This window comes from Vicia villosa, unplaced genomic scaffold, assembly GCF_029867415.1.
Source record: "Vicia villosa cultivar HV-30 ecotype Madison, WI unplaced genomic scaffold, Vvil1.0 ctg.001162F_1_1_1, whole genome shotgun sequence".
Classification (NCBI taxonomy): domain Eukaryota; kingdom Viridiplantae; phylum Streptophyta; class Magnoliopsida; order Fabales; family Fabaceae; genus Vicia; species Vicia villosa.
Genome location: NW_026705508.1, coordinates 179,393 through 186,219, shown reverse-complemented (window position 1 = coordinate 186,219; position 6,827 = coordinate 179,393). Strand labels below are relative to the sequence as shown.

The window sequence follows — 6,827 nt, the reverse complement described above, 5'->3', positions numbered from 1 at the left end:
GGAGGAGTCCGGTTCCAATCATGGGACCAAACTGCACTCATGGGGATAAAACAGAAATTTTGTTACCGCTTAACGACCTTAGTCCGCTTAGCGGGCTCGCGATAATTCTGATTTTACAAACAGCATCCGCTAAGCAACCTGAGTCCGCTTAGCGGGCTAGCGATTTATCAGAAAAATGAAGAACGCATCAATTCTGCCATGGGGTGTTCATACCCCTCAAATCCATTTGCATGTAATGATCAAAGATATATCCAACCAGTATATATCACAAAGAGTTAACAATTTGCACATAACATGTTTGTTATCATGGATTCTCACTCAAACCCCAATTCCCAACATAACCCTTGCATACAAACTCCCCAAAGTATCTAACTAAGGACTCACCTTGCCCAAATGGAGGTTAAGATAATGATCATGTTGCCATTGAACTCCCACCATAGCCAAAGCTTCACCTTCATCTTAATCAAATCCGTAACCCTCTTATACTCACTTTCAGCATCAACCACCAATCTTCAAACTCATATTTCTCCTTCAATAAAACACTTCCAGAAACGACTTAATATATCAAATTGAAGGAAATTATATGTAGAATTCGAATATTTGAGAATTACCTGAATCGGAGTAGTGAGCAGGAAATTATGGTCGGACTAGTGAAGGTTGTACCCAAAGTGCAAAAATGGAGTTTGAAGATGAGTTCTTGAGTTCTTCTCTTCTTCTATTGCACAAAAATATGAATTGTAAAGCCTAACCACCAAACAATGACTTATGCCCATGCAAGTGTCACTTAAAGCCCATGCAATGTTCGCTTATTCAAACGCAACTTTGAATACTTTTTCTAGATTTTGACTGTTTTCACTGAAAAGAAAATAGTTCCAATGCATGCACATGTACACTTAACTTATCTCTCTGTACTTTTTGACACGCATGTGATCACATTATTAAAAAAAAAATCATTTATTTTATGGTGAACACTCCGGTACCCCTAAGAAATTATTGGGTACCGATACCCATATGAAATGTATGTTTTTAATTGGGCCACATAGGTTAATATTTGACATGTCATTTTAAAACTTATTTAAATTGATTTTTATTTTAAAATTAACCAATTTAATTTATAAACTTTCAAACTCCAAAGTGACATCTCAGAACAAATCGAATAAATGTGCACCTTCAAAAAGATTAAATTTTGTTCTTCTCCCCCGTTGTGATTCAAGAATTTCTGTATAATTAATGAACAACTTGATTCTTCTTCAAACTTAATATCTTTTTAAATAATTTTTCAAATCACCATTTGTCTCTTTAATTTTTCAAATTAATTTTTAAACGCCCTCTCTATTCTTAATGGTATCTGCAATGTAATTTTGTAGAGTTTTTTTCATCAGTTTCTCCATAAAAACAAATTCTTAAAAAAAACTCAATACATTCTCACTTTCGTTGCCATGGTAGGTACAAGGCTCCCAGTCTAATTCTTCCGCATCAGTAACCGCAAGAAAACTGGCGCATGATATTTAATAATAATTCTAAAATTAAAAGAAATTGTTCAATGTTATTTTTTTTTAAATAATAATAAATTCTGATTTTAATAACTTGCCATCTGGAATCCATGTCATCAAAAGGTATGAGTACCCTCCCAAACAATTGGGTACCTAAGAATTTACCTTATTTTATTTATTTAAGAATTCTTCTCTTTCATGCGGTAAATTCATTATTTTTTTATTTTTTTTCTTTATTTTCTATATGCAACCTAGTTTTTTTTTATATGATCATGTTTACGATTCAATTGCTCATTTGCCAAATTATCAGTTTTCTATGTATTTTTGTGATTATTTGTATTTTAGTGGTTACACCTTCTTATTAATTTATTATTCTGTTATTAAAAAACAACTTAAAAAGAGAAAATTAATGAAGTAACTAAATCTGCTTAAAATTATAAGAAAAATGTAAAAAGTAATTTGTAATCAAAAAAAAAAAATGTAAAAAGTAATTCTAATTTAAACATCCAGAAATCTTATGGACCATAAAATAAATTAAACATGTCTATCGACAAATTATTAATACAATTCATTGCAAATATTTTAATTCTAAAACATATAAGGATAAGCTTACCATTTTAATATGATTTCACTTTATTATAAAAATATAATGAAGTGAAAAAGTAAAATGTATTTATAGTAATTCTCTCTTTTTATTTATCCATTCTTCATTTCCTTAGAAACATAATCTTTTTATTTTAATAAACTTTATGAACATAGTTAAATATAGTAGTTGTGTTTGTGGCGGCTAACATTAGTTACCATTTTTAGACTCATGTATTTATAGGGCAGATGTGATGAGTATTGAACAGTATCAAACCACCAAAAAGTAAAATGTAAAACTTTCAAGATTGAGAACAAAGAAGAGTTGAATATTTCATATAGTTGAGTTTTAGAATCTCAAGTGTTTGTGTGAAAATAAGGGATTATAAGAAATGGGTGAGAATGTTGGAATTATTTATGTTTGTGTTGTGTTTTTCATGGCAATCAAAGCAATGGGGAATGTTACTAGAGTTGCACCAATGGATCAAATTTCAGGTACTTTACTCTGTATTTAAAGTCACATAAATACTTTTTTTTTCCTATGTCATTGTTACTTTATCTTTTGCATTTTTTAGTTTGTTTAATACTTCATGGGAAATTGCCATGTTTGGTCTGTTTTGTTCACATGTACTAGATACTTTGAAAAACCCAAAAAAAAAAAAAAGTGAATGTATACGTTTTGGGTGAAAAACCTATATGTACAAGAAATACGACAGTGGTACATAAGTACTAAAAGTTTTTATTTTTTATAATTTTTTATAAGTAATATGAATTATAAGAGGTATTGAAATAAATAAATTTATGTTCAACCCTTCTTTAGATGTAACCATAAAATTATACTCTTTTTTTTTTATAAAAGAAATTAATTAATAATATTTATATCTTTTATTAATATCAAATTCTATATTTTTTCTTAAAAATATATTGTAAAATTATACCTATTTTAAAAAATTGGTAAGTAATATATATATATTATTATTATTATTATTATTATTATTATTATTATTATTATTATTATTATTATTATTATCAAATTCTATATTTTCTCATTTTTTTTCAAATTATACATATTAAAATTTGATTAATAATACTTATATATTTTTTATAAAAATATTTTTTAAGTTATAGATATTTTTAAATAGTTTTTATTAATAATTATCATTATTATTATTATTATTATTATTATCTAACTCTACATTTTTTTCAAACTAAACATATTTTCAAAATTTGGCTTTTAATATTTATATTTATTATTACTAATATTATTATTATTATTATTATTATTATTATTATTATTATTATTATTATTATTATTATTATTATTATTATTATTATTATTATCATATTCTACATTTTTTCTCAAAAATATATTTTTTCTTTTAGCTATAAGCTCAACTAATTCAAGTCACTTGCACTATGATTCTCACCCAGGACACATTAACTATAAATCAATCATGCTTGTTGAGTTTTTCGATTTTATGAAATTAATATCCTGTGTGGTCCTAATTTACATCTCGCTTCTTGAAATCGAATAATTATAAAACAAAACATATTCTCCTTGCATTAACAAAACATAATTATAAAACAAATCAATAATTATTACATTCTAATTGTCTCAAGTGTTCTTGTTTGCAGATAATAAGAAAGTATTGAATAAAACTGAAGCGGAATTCCAATCCCGCTCCCGCCCAATTGACTACACATTCAAGCTTCCAATTACAACTACTTCTTGGCCAGAAGGTATACATTACCTATTATCATTTTCTATCATCTTTGTGATGTAATTTCATGAATGCATAATCTAATTATAGCTAGCATTGAATCACAACATACAGGTAACGGTTTCGCTACTGGAGTCTTCGATCTCGGCGGGTTACAAGTGTCTCAAGTATCTACATTCAACAAAGTTTGGGGGGTCTACGACGGTGGCCAGGACAATCAAGGAGCCTCCGTATACGATCCGATAGATATACCAGAAGGATTCTCTATGTTAGGTAGTTACTGTCAACCTAACAACAAACCTCTTTTTGGATATGTTTTTGTCGCAAAGGATGTTTCTTCAAGTACCACCAATGGTACTTTAAAGCCACCAGTTGATTACGTGTCTCTATTTGACACCTCATCTCTTTCGTCTAATCAAGATTCTACTTTGTATATTTGGCTCCCATCACCACCTGATGGCTATAAAGCAATAGGCCATGTTGTCACCACAACTCCAGACCAACCTCCTCTCAACAAAGTCATGTGTGTCAGATCAGACCTCACAGAACAATGTGATTTTTCTGCATGGATTTGGGGAGTCAATAATTATAATATTTTTGATGTTACACCAAGTATTAGAGGAACTCAAGGTCACGGTATTCGTGCCGGAACCTTCGTTGGCCATTACGGACTAGGTGATAATTATACTCCTTCTGTTTCATGTTTGAAAAACCTCAACTCCATTTCAAAAATCATGCCTAATGAGAAACAAATCGAGGCAATACTTCAAGTTTACTCTCCATTTCTATACCTACATTCCGACGAAGAGTATTTACCTTCTTCGGTTAATTGGTTCTTCTCCAATGGAGCATTACTATACAAGAAAGGTGATGAATCAAATCCTATTCCAATACAACAAAATGGTACTAACCTTCCTCAGGATCCTATCACTGACGATGCTTATTGGATAGACCTACCTGTTGATGATGAAAACAAAGATATGGTCAAACAAGGTAATCTTGAGAGTGCAGAATCTTATGTACATGTGAAACCAAAGTTTGGAGGAACATTCACTGATATTGCAATGTGGGTTTTTTTCCCTTTCAATGGACCTGGAAGAGCAAAAGTAGTGTTTATAAATATTAAACTAGGGAAAATAGGTGAACATGTTGGTGATTGGGAGCATGTGACACTAAGAATAAGTAATTTGGATGGTCAACTATGGCAAATGTATCTCTCACAACATCAAGGTGGTTCATGGATTGATTCATCTCAACTTGAGTTCCAACCAGTTACTAGCAATTTTGATTTTCCAACTAAAAGACCTATTGTTTATGCTACGTTGCATGGACATGCAACATATCCACATGAAGGTCTTGTTTTACGAGGGAAAAATGGAATAGGAGTAAGAGATGATACTGATAAAGGTAGTATCATGGATATGGCAAAATATGTGTTGGTTTCTGCAGATTATTTAGGGTCTGTTCAAGAGCCATCATGGTTGAATTTTTTTAGGGAATGGGGTCCTCGTATTGACTATAATCTAGATGATCAGTTAGAAGTTCTGAAGAAGTTTTTGCTAATTCGGAAGTTAAAAGATGCTTTTGAAAATATGATTAGGGGTTTACCAAAAGAAATGCTTGGCGAAGAAGGACCAACTGGTCCAAAAGTTAAGAATAGTTGGAATGATGATGAAGTTTGAGTTTTGCAAAGTTTTTGATTATATTGGCTTTTGTAAATTTGAATAGCTGTTTCATTTTCACCATAGTTCTGAATATAATTATAAAATAATAAATATGAGATGGATTACTGTTAGATTTTTTTTACTTAAATAACAATCGAACACTTTTTTTTAATAGTAAAGCAGGATTTCTAAAAAAAAAAAAGAAAAAAAAAATTAGAATTAGAGAATCAAACCAAAATAGAATAGAACACTAGCATGACTCAAGAAATATAAACCTGGCAAACACTTAAACCAGAGAAAAAACATAAAAGGAACAAAAACTCAACAAACAAACAAAAAGCCAACCATCCAATCTATCTTGAAAACTCGAAGCATACTTTCAGAGAGAACAATTTGGCGGGAGGTACACACTACCTCCACCTGAACAAAACAAAAACAAGGGCAATATACATACTCAACACATTCCTAAATGTCAAGCCACATGAGAGAATCAACAAAACCCAAAACATGAGCACTGGCCCACTTCCATGCCAAGCCGGTAATCAAAGTCATCCAGTGATTAACTGTAAAGCTTTCCCGGCAAAAAATAACTTTTTATAATTTTTTAAATCATCCATACCACAAAATTTCAGATCAAAACCAAATCTAAAGACGCTTGTTTTGCATGACCTAGACCCTGAAACAACTCAAATATCCCTAAAATCGAATGAGGCAAAGGCCGCCCCACCCACCTAAAAATTTGATATCAAATAATTAAAGCAACATTACACAAAATAAATAAATGATCAACCGACTCCACTTGCCCAATGTAAAACATACACCACGTATTGTCGGACCTAGACACAATATGACGCCTCAAAATATTATGCCTAGTAGGCAATCTGTTTTGAAGTAACTGCCACGAAAACACAACAACTTTAGAAGGCGCACGACTCTTCCAAACTGTAGAAAGCCCCTACAACACCCTCTTAATCCTGCCCTCACTACCCCTAGCCAAAACCAAAAGGTTATCATAAGCTTATCTAATTGAAAAGCCCATAGTTGAATCAGGTTTTCAAACCTAAGAATCCTCCTGACCAAGCCTAACCATTTTCGTAATAAGGACATGCAATGCTTCTAAAAGCTCCTCCTTTCAAACTCAAAAATGCCGCCTCCACCTAAAACTCTAAACCCAAGCATTCTCTGCCCAAGAACCCATATAACCCATACACGAGTCTTTTGTTCTAAGATAAGGAACAATCTCTCAAAAGAGACACATAGAGGAGAATTCCCAACCCATAAATCATGCCAAAACTTGGTCTTCTGGCCGTCCTTAACCATCTCAACACAAGACGAGACAAACCAATTTGGCTCTTGCTCAAGTGATG

General features: G+C 31.4%; 1 pseudogene; it reads left to right on the top strand.

Moving 5' to 3' along the window:
• The first annotated feature begins 2,467 nt into the window (after positions 1-2,467).
• On the top strand, positions 2,468-5,478 carry LOC131633666 (hypothetical protein At1g04090-like; annotated as a pseudogene).
• The last annotated feature ends 1,349 nt before the right edge of the window (positions 5,479-6,827 follow it).